This window comes from Peromyscus eremicus, chromosome 10, assembly GCF_949786415.1.
Source record: "Peromyscus eremicus chromosome 10, PerEre_H2_v1, whole genome shotgun sequence".
Taxonomy (NCBI): domain Eukaryota; kingdom Metazoa; phylum Chordata; class Mammalia; order Rodentia; family Cricetidae; genus Peromyscus; species Peromyscus eremicus.
The window spans coordinates 56,333,546-56,352,893 of record NC_081426.1 but is presented as its reverse complement, the minus strand read 5'-3'; positions in this window follow the sequence as shown (position 1 = coordinate 56,352,893).

Below are 19,348 nucleotides of genomic sequence, written 5' to 3'. Positions count from 1 at the left end.
GGGCCACATACCCCTGAGGAACAGGGCCCTGGTAACACTCAGTGTCCTTTAGTGCAACCCACTGATGCCAGCTCTAAAAGCTCTGGCTGCTTGTCTGAAAACCCCAAGTTTGTTGGACTTTTTCCAGCATCACAGGAAGTGCTTACAGACCCACCCCACTTCTCCCAAGCCCCGAATCCCTGAGCTCCTGAATGTGCAGGTCCGCCTGGCCACACAGTCGTCTCTCTTCGGCTTCCCTCTCGACTCTCTCCCACTTGTCCTCCTCGCATGTGCTCCTGCTAGACCTGTCACAGATTCGTCTGGATATGTCACAGATTCATTTCTGATCCACCTTCCCGACAGAGTCAGCTCTCCAAGCCTCATATGTATTTTTAAAAGACACACATCTGGGACTCACAAGACATGCAATCTGGTTGCCATGATGCAGGTGTTAGCCACACCAAGAAGTAGCTGTTTCTGGAATAAAGACCAATGGTGCATGTCTGTCAGTCATGACATCAAGTGCAAAACATACATAGACCCAAGTAAAGCAGCCCTTCAGAGAAAGAAGGGATGGATGCTTAAGTAGCAGCACGTAAACACACACACACACACGCATACACACACACACACACACACACACACACACACACACACACACAATGACTTAGGATTATGCTCCTAGCTCTAGCGCCCCACTGCCTCGCTTTCTGCTCTAACTCATAGATGAGATGGATAAATAGGTTAGATTTGAAAGTACCATGCACATTTCTCCCCTCCTCCAACCTTTCCCTCCCCATTTCAGGACTGGTGATGAAATTCTGACTGCCGTACTTTCGCTTACTTTGGAGTCTTTTTTTTTTTTTTTTTTTTTTTTTTTAAATCCAGATAGGAAGGTAACTAGGGAAGACAAAGTTGAAGAAAAGGAAAAGAGGCGGGGGGCTCAGCAGTGTTTGTGAAACCACAAAGGACAGACTGCAGACAGCCCTGTAAATGAATATTATGATGAGTAGGTCAGCTTTTGGAGTTCTAGTTTAGCGGCCGGAAGGGAGGGAGAAAGAAGCACCCGGGGGTGTGGGGGGTGGGGCACGGGGGTGAGGGGGTTGGGAGTGCTGGTCCGTCCCAGCTTCCTAGTAGCTGCTTGGATCCTGGGGATCTATTACCTAGTGAAGCTTGAAAGTCTTTTCTCACCTTCTGCTGGGCTCAGGCCACAGAGTAAATTGCTTAGAAACGCAAGAACGGCTGGGATTTAACACTCCTCCTCCAAAACCACCTTATCCCAAGGAGGGCAGACAGACAGAGGTGGGCAGGCTAGAGACCGAACCCAAGTCCTTCAACTGTGCGTGTTTCCTGCCGTCTTCAGGCTTCCCATCTCTCCTCCGGAGACAGGATCCACACTGCTCTCCCAACCCTGCAATTACAGGCTGTAGGAGTAGCTTTTCCCTCTTTAGGGTCAGTTTCCTGCCTTTCCTTCCCAAACCTCCTCCCTTAGGGTCCACCTCTTGGCTTTCCTTCACATCTAGTCTCATACCTGAGAGCCATGCTTTTGAGTCAGGACCAGCCTGAGCTGTGGGACACGCTTCCTGGTTCAGGTCCTGCCCTCTCTTTCCACTTTGTGATTTCCTTTCCTGGTGACATTCCTTCTCTCAACTGGCCTCTAATGTTCAAGGTTCTATGACCCACAGGTGAACAGGGTGGGGACGAATGTACTCACCCCCTCCTGCACACACCCATATCTGCAATTATTCTTCCTTATACACATTAGATCAAGTTCAATCAATTCCCTGTGCCTATATCAATATCCCATCCACCTCTTGCCTGGAAAAATGAACTCTCTGAGCAAAAGGGAAACATCCCTCCTCCAGCATCACGCATGGAATTAGAAAAATACCAGCCCTTGAAGGAAGACCGAGTTCCGAAGGAGCAAGCTACCCACCTTCTTCCTGATTGTCTTTTGGAAGCAGCTCCCTGACTTAGAGTGGGAGCCCTGGAGAGCTAAGGGGAATCCAAATTTGCTTTGTCTTTGGAGTGATATAAACAGCTACAGGGAAGCAAAGGGCACATCTTTGGCAGCCAGGGTTTGGTTTACACAGGGGAAAAGCAAATACCATTAGGATGGCTGAGTCTACCTACTGCTGGCGCCACCTGCTCCCGGACTCCCACATACTGCTTAACTCTGTCCCATGTTTCGTGTTGAAATTAAACAGTCCTGTGTTTGAAGACGGTCAGGGCTGCATTAGTGTGTGGTGAAATCTCCAGGCAGGAAAATCCTGTTTCACGATGGGGATGGGGGTGGGGAGAGCAGGACAGGGGGAGTCTTGGAGTTTTCTAAAAGAGAAACTGACCGCATTCATCGGGGCACCACAGGGTAAGAGCTGGTGTAGAGAGCGATTGCTTGGAGCCAGCTTACGGGGGTTCTACTGGCCAAGTCTGGCATTATCAGACCGTGAAAACAAATAGGACTATCAAGAATTCTAGCCCGCTGAAGAAAACGTGAGCAACAAGACCACGGTGAGATGAGTTCGAAAGAGAAAGGGCCAGGTCTGTCACGCAAGTAGGAAGCCGGCTAACAAACATACACGGGGGAAGGGAACTAGGAAGATGGCCATTTTTTACTCCTCGTAGTAGTAATGGATCCAAGTAAGACTCCCCGATGAAGGCCCAGGGAACGAGAGGGGTTAGAAGAATGAAAGGGCCAGATGATGGGGAGCAGGGCTGTGAAACACTATCTTCTGGACATGCCATAGCCGCAGAGCTCATACACTTACCTGCATCGGGCCTACACAAGACAGAGGCACCAAACAGTCAGAGATGGGGCCCTTGTCCTCAGGCCGACCCTCCCCTCAGAGGGAAGCCCCGGACATCTACCTCAAATATTGTATACAAATGCACGGAACACTTCGTCCTCACTAGTCAAATGTAGGAATGACGGATGAGTGACAGGTGGGAAAAAACGGGGCTGGCTATCTTGTGTGTTGTTGTTTTGTTTTGAAACAGAGTCTTGCTATGTCTGGTCTGGAACTCACTAGGGTCCTTCCCCAGCCTCCTGAGTGCTGGGGTTCCATGTGTGTACTACCCTTGGGATATCAGATTGGATAAGCCATTCCAACTGAGGGTCTTTTCATTTCCAGGTTCAGATCGCACAGGTCCCTACCCAGTGACTGCGAGGGATGGGACACAGTCACTGTCCTCCTCTGTGGTACACTCCCAAGCATCAAGGACATGCTGCTTCAGGGGTCCTGTGAAATGAGACTTTAAAGACGCTCCCAAGAAACGGTTTGAGGTTTTAGGGGGCTACTGGGGTATCTGTGAGAAAGCTGTAGTAAAATGAAACACTTAACATTACAACTCTGTTTTGAAAACTTGCTAAATATTTAGAAAACAGAATCTGTTTTCTAAATCTGATTTCCCAGAACCTGGCCAGAGGGCAAAGTGGCCAAGTATTTAGGGAACCACTCCTGGGTCCTGAGCTTCTGTCTTGGGAGGAATGGACGAAACATCAGCAGGTGTGACTGTGCATGGAGGACACATGAAAAGCCAGCCTAACGTGAGAGTACGCTGACTCCATACATGAAGAGGGGTTAGAAGATGAGCTGTGGGCTTCGGAATCACACAGGGATGACTTTTTCCTACCCAAAAGCATCAAGTTTCTGTTACATTTGAGATGTTGAAAGAATATAGGGCAACTCCTATTATCCACACCCTTAAATATTCCACTTTATACCTTCGTTAGATGGCATGCTTTAGATATGAGTAAGTCCTGCTGAGAATTGGGTCGGATGGGACAGTTGTATAGAGAGACATATGCTGTGGGGTGTCTTTCTGTATGCTGTGAATATGTGTTGCTCTGGTTGGCTAATAAATAAGCTTTTTTTTTGGCTTATGGCAAGGCAGCTTAGAGGCAGGCAGAAAATCCATGTAGAGATAGAGAGAGAAGGGTGGAATAGAGAGAGATGGGAGCCCCAACGCCCAAGGAGCAACAAGATGTCGGCAGACCGGTAATGCCACAGCCACGTGGCAACATATAGATTAATAAGTACGGGTTAATCTAAAAATGAAAGTGTTAGCTAGCAAGAAGCTGAAGCCAGAGGCCATAGAGTTTGTAATTAATATAGCCTCTGAGTGATTAATTTATAAGTAGCTGCGGGACCGCAGGTGGGAGAGATTCATCTGGAATGCTGGGCAAGGCAGGACAGGAGAAATTTTCATCTATAGACATACTTAGAGGTTTTCTCCCCCAAAGAGGTTCCCTGGTCAAACAGGCTTGGGGAGAGCAGAGATAAAGATGAATACATTCCGAGTTATAACAAAGGATAATGTGCTGTGGAATAATGCTTTTGTACACTGGTTTAATAAAATGCATTTTGCCAGTAGCCAGGCAGGAAGTGTAGGCGGGACAAGCAGGAGAATTCTAGAAAGAAGAAGGCTGAGTCAGGAGAGACACCATCCCACCATCCAGGGAGCAGCATGTAATAGCACACAGGTAAAGTCACGGAACACATGACGACACATAGATTAACAAAAATGGGCTGAATTTAAGTGTAAGAGCTAGTCAGTAGTTAGCCTGAGCTAATGGCTGAGCAGTTTTAATTAATATAAGCCTCTGTGTGTTTACTTGGGTCTGAGCAGCTGCTGACTAGGCGGGACACAGGGAAAAACTTCAGCAACAAGAGTGTTACTTAGTTAACACAGTATTTCCCTAAAACATTAGCTCACACAACTTACTTTCATAGTAAACTTATTAGCAACTGTTAGAACCCATGCTGTGGGATGCTTTGGGAAAAACTATGATGGAGAGGATGGCCCTTATCATCAGAAGTCTTACACATCTATGCTATACTGTGGGGCTAACACACTTAGCCAGGTGTAGTTCATGCCTTGGTGTCAGAAGTCTGCACCTTAGGCACAACTCCATCTCCAGTGTCACAGACATGGGAGGGCTGCTTCTTCTCTTGAGTCCTTAATGTCTTTGTCTGTCATCAGGAACCTATTGCATCTCTTCCAGATCTCACCATCCAGATGTGACAGTGGGAAAGGAGAACTGGCACACACCATCATCTGCCTGTGATTTGCTTTGGCTTACGCACTTGTTAATGCTGGAGCGGGGTCCTGGTGGCATCTGTACTACCCTGCACTGAGGAACTTGCTCAGTGGTTGCAAAGGAGCCCATAACCTCATGGAGAGACCAATGAGACCCACTGGGTCTCAAGTCATGATCCTGACCCAGTGGAGAAAGGTTTGGTTCCAGGGTCCTCTCCTCTAGCCCCTCTTCTCCATCTCACTCCCTAACGTTATGGTATTCTGACTTAGGTCTCTTCAACTTGGGCCCCAGGACTCCGAGATAGGGACACAGGTGCAAAAAGCAGAGTGATTGGAAGGAATGAGAGACTCAGATTAAGGAAACCATCTGAGGGTGGGGGGGCATCTGATGGACCCTCTTCTTCATGTGGTAGGCCTTGGAGAAGGTGATAAGTACCAGGGAGCTTGTAGCAAGTCCAGACATCGGGGCCTTCTGAAACACCTTGTGAAGAGACACCATGACCATGACAACTCTTATAAAGGAAAACATTTAATTGGGGCTGCCTTACAGTTTCAGAGGTTTAATCCATTATCATCATGGTGGGAAGCATGGCAGCATGCAGGCAGACATGGTGCTGGAGGGGTAGCTGAGAGTTCTACATCCAGGTTGGCAGGCAGCAGGAAGAGAGAGAGCCACTGGGCCTGAATGTCACTCACTAGACCTGGCTGAAGCTTCTGAGACCTCAAAGCTCACCCGCTAGTGACCTACTTCCTCCACCAAAGCCACACCTACTCTAACAAGGCCATACCTCCTCCCAGTGCCACTCCCTAGGAGCCTATGGGGGCCATTTTTATTCAAACCACCATACATCTGGAGTAGGAAACTGAGGATCCTATGTCATCACCTCCTCAGGAGACGCAGCTGGATTGTCACGGGCCCTTCTCAGTGGAAGGCTGCCTGGGGCCTGTTGGAACTGCATCACCCAGAAGGCTGCCTCCACAGCTGGCCTCGGCAGGGATGTCCACATGAGGAGGTGTCTATACCACCACTGTGAAGCTTCCACTTTCAGAACTCAAGAGGAACAGGCCAGGTCCTGATCCCCGACTTTACCGCTGCAGGGTCCACAGGACCCTGGCTGTTCATGTTGCACGTGGGGACACATTCCCTTCAAATACCCTGATAATACCCCTGTTTGTCTTGCTGTGCTCTTTACCGTAGGGCAGGTATTTTGACAGATCTTAAAAACATTTCATTTGGTCTGGTCTTTTGTTTAAAATCTGATGCCACCCTCCTTTCTGATTTAGTAATTAGCCCATTGTCTTTAAGACACATGCTTGACTGGGGTAGGGGGGTGGGGGCTCATAGTTAAGAGCCCTTGCTGTTCACACAGGAGCCTAAACTCTGTTCTAAGTGGCCACATTGGGAGGCTAACAACTGCCTACTGTGATTCCAGCTTCACACAATCTGATGCCTCTGGGTTCTGTGGGCACATGGCATATACTTACACAGACACATATACATAAGTAAAAATAAAATGATAATGTTTGAGAAACCATTGGTAGTTAAGCATTGTACAGCATGGTTCTGTGGGCACATGGCATATACTTGCACAGACACATATACATAAGTAAAAATAAAATGATAATGTTTGAGGAACCATTGGCAGTTAAGCATTGTACAGCATGGTTCTGTGGGCACATGGCATATACTTGCACAGACACATATACATAAGTAAAAATAAAATGACAGATGTTTGATGAATCATTGGCAGATAAGCATCTTCATTTCTTCCAAAGTACACACCTGGTGTCTACCAGGCACTGTGTTAGGGTCTGGGGAATACAGCGGTACTGTGAATTGCTCCCTGGGAAAGCTTACAGTCTCTTGTGCTCTCAGGCTCTCCTTCCCCGCTACCCTGTGTGTGTTGGGGGAGGGGGTGAGGTAGGTATGTAGGGTGGAAGTGGGTAAAAAGCACGGAATGGTATCAGGTTCCTACAAGCACTGAGAAGACCCATTGCATCACCCTGGCAGTGGAATGCACACACAAGTGAACAACAGCTTCAGGTCAGAGATGAGCTCCAGTTCCTTCGCTCCACGGAGGAGTCCTTCCCGCAATGTTCTTTACCTCTGAGAGTCACTTGTCTAGTCAGCAAACCAGGAAGAGCAATGGTTCTCGCTTCTCAGGGTTGATAATGAGACGAAAGCATGGACGCAGTGATTCTCAACCTTCCTAATGCTGAGACCCTTTAACACAGTTCCTGGTGTTGTGGTGACCCCCAACCATAAAGTTATGTTTGTTGCTGCTTTATAACTGTTATTTTGCTACTGTTACGAATCGTATTGTAAATATCTGTGTTTTCCAATGATCTTAGGAGACCCCTGTGAAAGAATCATTTGACACCCCCCCAGGGGTCATGACCTATAGGTTGAGAACCACTGACACAGAGCATTTCCTACCATGACCAAGGACCACCAGTACTTTTGAATAAACATGCAAGGGATGGAGAGGTGGTTCCAGGTGGCTGAGAGAGCTTGCTGTTCTTCCAGAGGACCTGAGGTTGGTTCCTACCGTCCACATCAGGTGGCTCACAACTACTTGTAACTCTAGCTTGGGGGAATCTGATGCCCTCTTCTGGCCTCTGAGGGTATAAACACTCATGTACACATACCCAAGACAAATACATATATGTAAATAAAAATAAAATGTAATTAAACACCACAGTTAACATGTGCGTGATTACTATGCATTTAATGCTGGCTCAAGGACTTTCTGGTTTTAATTCTTTTTCACTTTACAACAAGCCTTTCAAGTGGGAATAAATGCTATAAAGGTTGGTGAGATAGTGGAGCCATTACTAATGAAGTGGTTATTGTTTTCCACATGACCACTTCCTATTATCTATCTTGGTAGGTTCTGGCCTTCCTACACCTTCCCCTCAGCTTGTGTTCAGTAGCTTTTGCAAAATGGAATTTGCTTTTCTCTTGACTTGAACGTTCCAGCTGTCATTTCATCTGCTTACCGCCAGATGGCAGGCTAGAGTAGTTACTAATTGTTCAATTTCAAGGAAGGCACTCACTTGGTATAGGCAAGGCCTCAGAAATACAAGTCAGGTTACAAGTAGTGCAGGTGCTTGCCATGGTAAGGTTGGCCAGCAAAGAACATGGTAAATATTCCAGGCACATCTGTCATGTTTGTTCTAGTGGCCATTGTACAATGGCTCTTGCAGCTCTGTCCAGGTAAGGCTTTATTCCTTAGTCTATCCAGACCACAGTGGGGGTGGGAAAGGCTCTTAAAATCCTACATAGGCCCCCTTTCACACAAAATTGCCCATGAAACCCTGACGTGGAAGAGTCTAGGTTTTTCTCTGCCATCTACTTCTGTGATGAAGGAGTGAAGAAGGAGCTTGTGAGGTACGGAGGGTTCTAGGCCCTCTGGGTTCTATACATCTCCATCAGGCCTGTTCCTAAGCAGTGCTTCTGTGAGGCTGTGGATGAGCTGGCCTGGAGTCCCACCTTCCGGTTGACAGTCCATGGCTATGGACTGGGAGGTAAAGATCTACCCTAAAGTTAACAGGTCCCAACTGGAAGGGTGTGGAGGAGAAGCCTCTTCAGTAGAACACAGAGCATTATGGGAAGAAGACACAATGTGCCTGAGGGAATACAATGGAACAGAAGTCTCTGGGGGGATTGTTTTAGGAAGCCACTGAAAAGCTGCGCCCTGTTCCCTGGATCGTAAATTCCTGAGAGCTGCTGCTGCTTGGAGTAGATGAGATACTATTTCTCATAAAGATTCTCTCTCTCCTGGTAGATCTCCCCTCTTTACCCCACCCGTATGTGCGCGTGCGCCCACGTGCGTGTGGAGGTTCCTGGTAGACAGAGCAGCAGAGGGCCTGGGGTTGCACTGATCCACCTGAGTCTGAGTGGGGCCCAAGAACCTGCATTTCTTACCAGCTCCCAGATGCTGCCGTCAGAGGTGGCTGAAAACTGCTTCAGAGACGCTGAGGCAGGTGAGTTGCCTGTGTGGTTTTGTCCTTGGCCGGGTCAGGCCAGCTTTATTTCAAAGCGGGATGCCTGTATCTTAACACTGTATCCTGGTGAGTCCCTAGAAATCAATGAGGCTACTGCATGGTGCTGGATCCTTTTAGGGACCAATAACATGGCTCAAACCAAGTTAGTCAATGTGGTCACTGGTCAGAAACTACTACACCATCACCATCCTCAATCCCAACACAAAGTCAGGCTCACTGGTCAGAAACTACTACACCATCACCATCCTCAATCCCAACACAAAGTCAGGCTCACTGGTCAGAAACTACTACACCATCACCATCCTCAATCCCAACACAAAGACAGGCTCACTGGTCAGAAACTAATACACCATCACCATCCTCAATCCCAACACAAAGTCAGGCATCTTACAATTATCTTAAGACTTTAAAGTTTTCACTCATTTTCTAAAACATTGTTTCATAACACTTTATTTTAACCCTCTTTTGCTTCCATAATTTTGACACATAGTCTTACTGTGTAGCCCAGACTGGCCTTGAACTTGCAATCCTCCTGCCTCTGTCTTCCAAGTCATGAGGTTAAAGATAGGCTTTACCATGCCTGGCTATACTTTGTAACCTTTTACCATTTTCTTTTCCAGGGGGTTTGGAGAGGGCAGGGTCCCATGTATTCCAGACTGGCCTCAAACTCATTACACAGCTGAGGATGACCTTGAACTTCTGATCCTTCTGTCTTCATTTCCTGAGTGCGGGGATTACAGGCATATACCGCCACGCCTGGTTTTCCGTGGTGCTAGGGAATCAAGCTCAGAGCTCCGTGTATCTTAGAAAGCACCCGACCAACTGAGACCCATCCTAGTACATTTTCTAATTTATGGGTGGCCTCTTTTCTCTGGCTGTGGCACGGAACAGGAAAGAATTAAGAAAATTAAGAGCCTAAAATGTGGAATTCATTTGAAGAGCACACCGTGGAGGGTTGGCTTGCTCTCAGACTCCTTTCCTTCCTTTGCCTAGCTATTCTTCAGGGAACTCTGAAGATCCCTGCAGCTCCCCTGCCCTTAGAGCCCTCCCATGGCAGTGCTGGACCGGACAAAGAGGGCAGACGTCAGGGATCCATCTCTCCCTCTCTATCTCAGACAGGCTGCTATCCACGCTGGAAGCAACTCCATGTCCTCTGTGGCTTCGGGTTCCCAACAGGCTCCACCAAAGTCCTTCGTGTCTTCTTCCACCTCTCACCATGGAGTGGTGTCTTAGTATCTGTTTCACATAATCAAAGCATAATACCACAGGCCGTGTCATTTATAAAGGAAAGCGATTGTTTTTCAGAATGCGGAGGCTGCAAAGATCTAATGGCTACACCTGGCGAGGGCCTTCTGGCTACATCAGCACGTGGTAGAAGGTTTTTACATGGTGAACATTCGAGAGAAAATGGGGAGGGACGCAGATGAGTGTGCATAAGAGGGCAAGTGCAGGCAAGAGAGGAGAGGATCCTCCTCATTAGGAACCCCCTCCTGTGGTCTTCCTGTTACTCCACTATCCTTAACAGCACCTCTCTAGATCCCACAACCCCGAGCACTGTGGCACTGGGGTTAAAGTTCAACATGAGTTGGATAGGACAACTATTCAAATCACAGCAGGTGGAAAGATCTACCGGTGCGGACGATCTGTGTCACCTCATCGTCTCATTTGGTTCCCAGTTTTTCCCGTGCCTGCATAACCAAATGACCACATGCCACGTAGGATTTCCTGGGTTGGCAAGGAGGTGTGACCGTCCCCTTCAGGACCTTACCTATTACAGACAGTCTCATTGTCAAAGGAAGATTGAATACATGACTAAATCCTAGTCATGTGACAATTGCTGGTCTTGGGTTCTGAAAGAACTTGGGTTCTGAAAGAACCAGTGTCGTGTAACATGCATGGCACACATGCCGAGTGCCTTGTGTAGGGCGGGTCACAGGGGCGGAGCCAAGGGTGGTGATGGAGGACTTTAGTCTTGTACTTATCTCTAGTGACTTCTCCTCTCTTTCCCACCTGAGCCCGCTTGCCCTGTAATGTCACTTCAGGACAGGTTCCCTCAATTCCTCCCAACCTCCTCTGACTCCCTTTAGTAGTAGACACCCTAAATTTTCCCCTAGAGAAAGTGTAAGGGACATAGGACCTTCATACCATGCTTAGTGATCTTAGGGAATCCCCAATATTACCAACAGGTGTGAGTGACATTAGTGAACAAGTTTAGATGGCCCTTACCTCTGCTGGGGTGTGGAAGGCATTCTGGTACTGGTACAGGTGTTGGGCCCCGTTATTAGTGAGGCTGTTTTTCACTAGGCACAGGGTGGTCTCTGTGAGGGTCCAACTCAGTTGCTGAAGATAAATACCTACAGCTCTTAGAGTGGATGATGCAAATTTCCCACTGGCCTTGATGGACAGCTGTCCCTTGGTATCCATGGGGGATGTTCCTCAAACCCCTACCTGCTCCCGTCTTTTCCACAAAATGGTGTAGTAGTAACGTATAGTTCACACACATCCTCCTATATCCTTTATTCTTTGGTGGTGGCCTTGCTTCTGGCATTTCAACCATCCCTAGATAATTTATAACATCTAGCACGATGGGAATGCTGTGTACAGTTATTGCTCTGTGTTATTTAGGGAAGACTGGACAGGTTTCCACACGCTCACTACCATTCGAGGCAAGACTACACAGTATGTGTCAACAGCCCTGTGACGACTTTTCCTAAATACTTCCCATCTTCAGCAGGTGGCAGAATCTACAGATGCACACCCCACGGACACAAAGAACCAACTGTGTCTGTGGAGGAAGTCATACAGAGAGCTCTCATACAGAGGTCAGCTGATCATCACGGACCCTCATACACCACCATGGACTTTCATCAGTGATGAACCCTGTTGCTTAGAAGACCCAAGAAACGATGGCATCCAAACTAAGAATGTTTAGAGAGAATCGCCTACCATGGCGATAAAAGCACAGCTTTAGGTGGACCCAGGCCATGACTCCCTAGATAACATTTCATCTTTGGATTATATGGACTCATACACTTTGAAGAGTTTTCAGAGAATAGTTTTCTTGAGGTAATTTTTAAAATCTGAAAGAGAGATGACTCTGTTTCCCACTTATCCTGCATAGTTCAAATAGGATTCTTTGCTATAGTTTTAAATTTTTATTTGTTTATTTAGAGACATGGTCCCACTATGTAGCCAAGACTGGCCTTGAATTCAGGACATCCCTGTTTTAGGCTCCCAAGTGCTAGTTTACAGGCAAGTACCACATGCTCGGCTTCTGATCTAAGCCACAAAACATGCTCTGCTTTGTTTGACCCATTCCCTCCTGCCTCCGCCCCCCCCTCCCCCCCCTCCCCACTGGTATGTGTGTTCTGTCTGCATGTATGCCTGAATGCCAGAAGAGGGCATCAAATCCTATTATAGATGGTTGTGAGCCACCATGTGGTTGCTGGGAATTAAATTTAGGACCTTTGGAAGAGCGGTCAGTGCTCTTAACTGCTGAGCCATCTCTTCAACACCTGTCCCTTGCCTTTATTTTTCATGAACAATTTTACTTTTAAGGCTGTTTCACTAGGTGGTCTTGTCAAGGTGCACATAAAATCATATAGGGGGTTATGACAAATAGATTTGATCATTGTCTCTGGTTCCTGGCACAGAGCTCCAAAAGCCCCTGGAATTTCCCAAGTCCTAGTGGCTTCTTGACATAAAGAACCCTGCTGGCCACACTTGAGTTTATGCTGAGATGATTTAGGCTGGGTTCCCTGGATAGCCTTAGGATGCTACCATCACCGCAGCATCAAAGAGAGGTTTTGGTTGGTTCAATATCATCCACTGATATCTCTGTTTCTCTGTCTCTCTTCCCTCTCTTCTATCTGTCTGTCTGTCTGTCTGTCTGTCTGTCTCTCTCTCTCTCTCTCTCTCTCTCTCTCTCTCTCTCTCTGTGTGTGTGTGTGTGTGTGTGTGTGTGTGTTTGTTAGAAGTGATGGTAGATACTGGAAATTAGAGATTAAACTCTGCAAATCCCACAGGCAGTATGGTTTGCCAAAACGTGTATAAATGCTCCTGTGTGGTGTATAAACACTCCTGGGTAGTGTATATAATGCTCCTGTGTAGTGTATAAATGCCCCTGTGCAGTGTGTAAATGCCCCTGTGTAGTGTGTAAATGCCCCTGTGTAGTGTATAAATGCCCCTGTGTGGTGTAAAAATGCCCCTGTGTAGTGTATAAATACCCCTGTGTAGAGTGTAAATGCCCCTGTGTAGTGTGCAAATGCCCCTGTGTAGTGTATAAATACCCCTGTGTAGTGTATAAACGCTCCTGGGTGCTGGGAGGGTGGTGCTCCTCAACTCCATAGGGCAGAAGTTTCTGCTCTGTGGTCCTCTTAGACCTTGCCTTTGTTCCGCATCATCTGGCTGCTCATCCAATTCTTTAAACTATCCTTTGAACAAACCAGTAAACGTAACTCAATAATTTCTCTCAGTTCTGTCAGCCATTCAAACAGACTACTGAGTCCAAGGAAGGTACCTTGAGAACCCTGATCTATGACTGCCTGGCCACATGTTCGGGGTCCAGGTTTGTAACCAGCATGTGAAGTGGGGGCAGTCTCGTGGCCGTGGCCCTTAACTTGTGGCATCTGGTGCTGCTACCTCAGGGCAGCTCAAGCAGGAAGTTGGTCGGATTGTGTTACACCCAGCTAGTATGCAGAGGTGGAGAACTGCTCGATGTGCAAAACTTAGACAACTACTTCAGAAGTGAGGTGCTCTCGGAGAGAGGTGAGGTGCTCTGGGAGAGAAGTGAGGTGCTCTGGGAGAGAAGTGAGATGCTCTGGGAGAGATCGCAGAGAAGAGAAAGCAGGGTGCTGTTTTTTAATGGGGTGTAGAAGAGGGGGAGGGCCCTAGAAGTGATGCACAGAAGATGGTCTGCTGCTATGGTTGAGTCAGTGGGCTCTGGAAGGGGTTGTTAGGAGCTGGGTGGCCTTGAGTTCACCACAAACCTTCGCTCAATCTCAGTTTCGCCAACATCAAGGTGGGGGAAAGAGTAACATCCAGCCTTTTGGGTTGTTCTGAAGATGACTCCATACAAACACGTGATAGGGGTAGCATGGTGCTTTGAATAGGAATGACCCCATGGGCTCATATATTTAAATGCATGGCCGTTAGGGAGTGGTGTCACTTGAAAGGGGTTAGGAGGTGTGGCCTTGTTGGAGGAAGTGTGTTAATAGGGGTGGGCTTTGGGGTTTCGGAAGCTCAAGCCAGGCCCAGTGACTTCTTCTTCCTGCTGCCTGAGGATCCAGATGTAGAACTCTCAGCTCCTCAAGCACGTGTCTGCCTGTGTGCTGTCATGCTTCCTACCACATTGATAATGGATTAACCTCTGAAACTGTAATCCAGCTCCAATGAAATACTTTCTTTTATAAGAGTTGCCATGGTCATGGTGTCTCTACACAGCAATAGGACATTGACTAAGGCACCTGGCCAAGTGTGCTTGGCAGGTGAGTTCTTGATATATGCCAGCTCTTGCCATGTTTGTGGTCACTGTGAGGATACTGTCAATTGCTGGGTGCTCAGTCACATAGACCCTGAACAGAAACAGGTGATCCTTCTACCACATCCACCCCAAAACCACATGGGCACTGGGGTGTGTCTCCAACACAGGCTCTGTCTCCTTTTGGTAATCTGCTTTATCTGGGAGAAGGCAGACACTATGGAGGAATCGGGAAGCATCTGGGAAAAGGCAAGTCTTGCAAACTCTGAGGACATTTTAGAGGAAGCCACATGGAGAGCAGCTTAGGTAACAGTCTTAAAGTCTACAAAGATAACAATGATCCATGGCCACATGCTTGGGATAAATGAAGCATCTTTTCCAGAGTCCTGTAGTGACTAATGTGGACCAAAATGTGTCCCTGAAAGTAACGTGCTGAAGCTCTTATCCAGTGTGATTGCCTTTGGAGATAAGATTGTCCGGGGCTGGATGAGGCCATAGGATAGCGACCTGTCTGCTAGGACTGGAGGCAGCAGGTGGTACTGCTGAATTTTCAGAGCACATTCCATGGGGAATGCAGTAGAAAGGAAGCTGTCCACCTATTCTTCCTTCTGTCCCTCCTTCCTTCTTCCCTCCCTCTCATCCTTTGAAACAGTCTTGTTATATATCCCTGTCCGGCCTCAAGTTCATGTCAATCCTCCTGCCTCAGCCTCTCAAGTGCCAGGATTATGGACACATGCCATCAGGCCTGGCTCTCCCTTAGACCCATTCCTTCCAGCCATGGCCATTTCTTATGCCCGGGTTCTAAGGCAGTGTCATCTCTTTGTTAATACCCCGATTACAGTACCATTTCCTAGTCTGTCTCCACATCTGTTCATGTCCCCTTCCAACACATTAGCCACACAGAGCCACAAGATCCTTTCAGACCACACGTCTGAACCATTATCATCACTGCTCCACCTAAAACCTCCCCAGAGATGTCCAGTGCCTCAGGATTTTTAATACCATGCAATAACGAAGATGATGGTCAAAACACCAAGTTTACATAGCACTTCTTATATACCAGCTGCTGACATTTTATAGCTAGACTTGATCCTTACTTCTTGTGGTCCATATTTTCAAATGTTGCTCACGTGACAAAATTTATTAGTAACTCAAACACTAGTCCTTATACGATGCTGTGTGGCAGACACACACAGGTATGTGCCAAGCGGCGAAAATGAGCATCATCCGGCCTCCGTGTTTCTCCTGAAGCTCACACAGGGTAGTTTCCTGTCTCCTTGGCTGAATTATTATTCTGGATAAGCGCGTTCTCTACAGTCCATTTGGTGTCTTCTTTTTGTTTGTTTCATTGTTTAAAGGCCCCTGAGCACAGCCCCGAGGTGCTGTCCCATGGGTGCTTAGTTAAAGAAAGCTGTGGCGTGCCGCACGGAAGAAACAGATGCAACAGATGAGTTTCGTCCTGGAGTGAGCGTCAGGGCTGCTGGCCTCCAATGAGCTTACATGGTGAATGAGCCACATTTTCAAATAAGGTGCCTTGAAAGAGAAATATAGAACAAGACCGGACCAAGGAGCTGCTGAAAATGTGAGGGAAGGGGGCGGCGACCTGGGAGCGGTGGTTTGGAATCCACCAAGGCACTGTTTACAGCCCCTTACAGGCAAGGCACGGGACTGAAGTGAGCTGAAGGCCCTGACTGTGATGACTCCTTTAAGCTAAGAGCCTCGGAGAGAAACGGGCATGCGCAGACACTTACACCCTCTAATGCACCGCTGCCTGTTTCTTTTCCTGGCCATACAGCTTCCTTCACCTCTTCCCTGACCCGGCCATCGGCTATTTTCTTTGCTTTTTCATCTCACCTCCCAGCTTAGACACCTATCATCACGTCTGCCTCTGACGTTTCCCGGTGTGCTTTTTAGCATCAACTTAAATAGATTGACTTTATTGGTTTATTAGATGAGAGTCCTGGGGGCCGGAGAGTCTAACACGGCTAGAAACAAACAGAACCAGTCACACGACACCTTTGAGCATGAGAAATCTGGTGTGCTAAGAGACGGTGGCCTGACCTTATTATTGAGAACCCACAGTTGATGGTCCAGGATGTAGCCATGAAAGGAGATTGAAATGCAGATGAAATGAGGTCCCTGGACACATGTGGGCCCACAGTAGTGAAGGATGCAGGGTGGCTAGAAGGCCAGGTCCTCCCACTATCCAACTCAGTGGCAGGCAGGGTAGACAGGCAGACAGCATGAATCTGGAAGGATGAAGCAGCCCTGCAGAGATGGGACCGCATGATGGTCTAGAACGTTCCAGAAGGAACAAGGATAATGGATGCACCATGGCTGAGATACACGGAGTAGGGTAGCAACAGGCTGGGTGCCCGGCAGCTGAAATGTAGGAGATGGCCCCGCAAGTTAGTTGGTACAGGGAAGAGAGTTAGAAATAAACGGGAGGAAAATGTGATGGGTACCTTGGGTCATCATCTGTGACAAATACCCAGGTGACTATTTAAAAGGAGGAAGGATTTACTATGGCTTAGTTTTCTAGTCTCAGGCCAAGGTTAGCTGACCCACTGTTCTGGGCATGAGGTGAGGCAGAATATCATGGCTGTGGAAATATGTGCCAAAAAGCAGGCAGGACAGAGAGAGTCAGGAAGGTGCCATGATGCAAGATAGAGTCCCCAAGGACATGTCCCTAGGGACCTACTTCCTCCTGCTAGGAGTTTCCTCCTAAAATATCCAGCACCTCCCCCAAACACTTCCACCCAGCCGGGTGGGTACCAAGCCTTCAATACACACACCTGAGGGCCGCATTTCATATTCAAACCGTAGCAGAAGGTGTAACCCAGGACCTGGTCCCTCACCTGACTGATACACCGGAGTCACCTGAGGTCTGGGCATTGGGGGTAGCTTCTAATTCAGGGGTCTGGGGTGAGGCCTAAATAAGATGCATTCCTGACAGATTCCTAGGTAGCTGAGGCTGCAGTCTAGGATGACTGACACTTAGAGCCAGTGTGCTGGGGGATGTGAATGTCACTAGAGATGCTCCAACCTCCTTGGGCAAGCGGAAATCTTTCACTGTGAAGATTTGGTTTGCTGTCTTATCACACACATTTCAAATTCTCTTCCCAACAGTAAAAGTAAAGAAAAAAAATAATAATCACAAGGAGCTGCAGAGGGGAGCTGGCAAGATGGCTTAGTAGGTAAGTGCACCATTTGTTATGACTGAGGACCCAAGTTCAAGGCCCAGGTCAGGCCTCATGTGGTGGAGAAAGAGAACCAATTCCTAGAAGTTGTCTTTTGATTGCTACACAGGCACATATAATGTATATGTATCTTATATACACATATAAAATAAAGGAAAAATTAAAAAAAATGTTAAAACAACAAGAATAACATAAAAAAACTTTAAATCATATCATTGAACTGAAATCTGAACGAGCCAGAAAGAAACAGACTTGGGGACTTGCTCTGTCTGCTGGCTTCAATGTTACAGGAAGCAAAAGAAAATCTCTATGCTGAGTGATATAACATTAATGGAAAGTATAAAGAACAGACCACCCCACAGAGCATAAAATAGAAAATGCCAACTTACCTGCTGGGGAGCTTGTCCATTAGGCTTCTCTGGGTGTTTAACTTCTCTTCCTGAAACAAAACAAAGCAGAAAGAACACTGAGGGATACTTGTTGCCACATTTTCACAGCGGGGCTGCGTGGAGAACACGACAGAAGACAGCATTTCCCGAGGGGGCGCAGGGCAGTGATGTTGCCGTGGGGTTTCTGGCCTGAAACAGCCCAGGCAAGCAAGAGGTTTGAGGTTTGTTAGGCCTGACTTGGCAGCCCAGCTCCGGGCACTTAGCAATCAATCAACAATTAACTAACATCTCAGTGTTCCCATTCATAAAATGAGATTGTAATGAGATTTAAACGGCATAACATGTAAACAAACTGTTCATCATACGCTGGGCATGTTGGACTACATCTGAAGATCTGAATGCTTGCATTCCCTTCAGAATTCAGATAGATGTTGAAACAATCCCCAGCATCAAAAGATGGGGCTTTGGGAGGTGAGTGGATCATGAGGGCAAGTTCCTACAAAGAGGCCCTGGGAGCACCTCTGGCCCTTCATCAAGGAACATCAAGGACACAGGAACTTAGCAGAGACCAGTTTGCTAGGGCCTTAGACTTCCCAGTCTCCAAAACTGTGAGAAAGATATTTCTGTTGTTTATAAACCACCTAGTCTAGGGTGTTTTGTTATAGTAGCTTAAACATATTAACATTCTTGTGGGTAGTGCCCATAAACACTGCTTAGCAATATGCCTCCACTCTGATGGACACAGCTTCAGTTAAAGAAGGAAGAGAGATAGGGAGAGAGGGAGGGAAAGGATTAAATGAATTTGTTCTTTGGGGATACATCAAGCAATGTTTCAACTAGTAAAAGTATAACCATTGAATAAAATACATAATTTAGAAAATATCTTTGCTTATAATGAAAATGATGTATAGAATTTAGAAGGCAAAGAAATGTTCAGATTTTCACTTCTCTATTTAGTAAAATACTTCACTATATACAGACATGTTTAAGACATGCTTTTATTCTACTTTCAAGTAACTAATAAGATAATGAGCTCTAACCTCCCATATAGCACCAGACGGTTACATACATTCAGTGATTCAATTTCATATTGTTAGCCATGTCTTTTCAGTCAGTATCTATTTTTTATTATGCAATAGTTCCCTAAAACTTGTAAACATTCATTGACTATCCCTCATCCTATTGTTCTTAATTTTTACGGCACTCCTCATTATTTATCATGAGCATGTTGAGGACATATTCCTTGGTAAGCA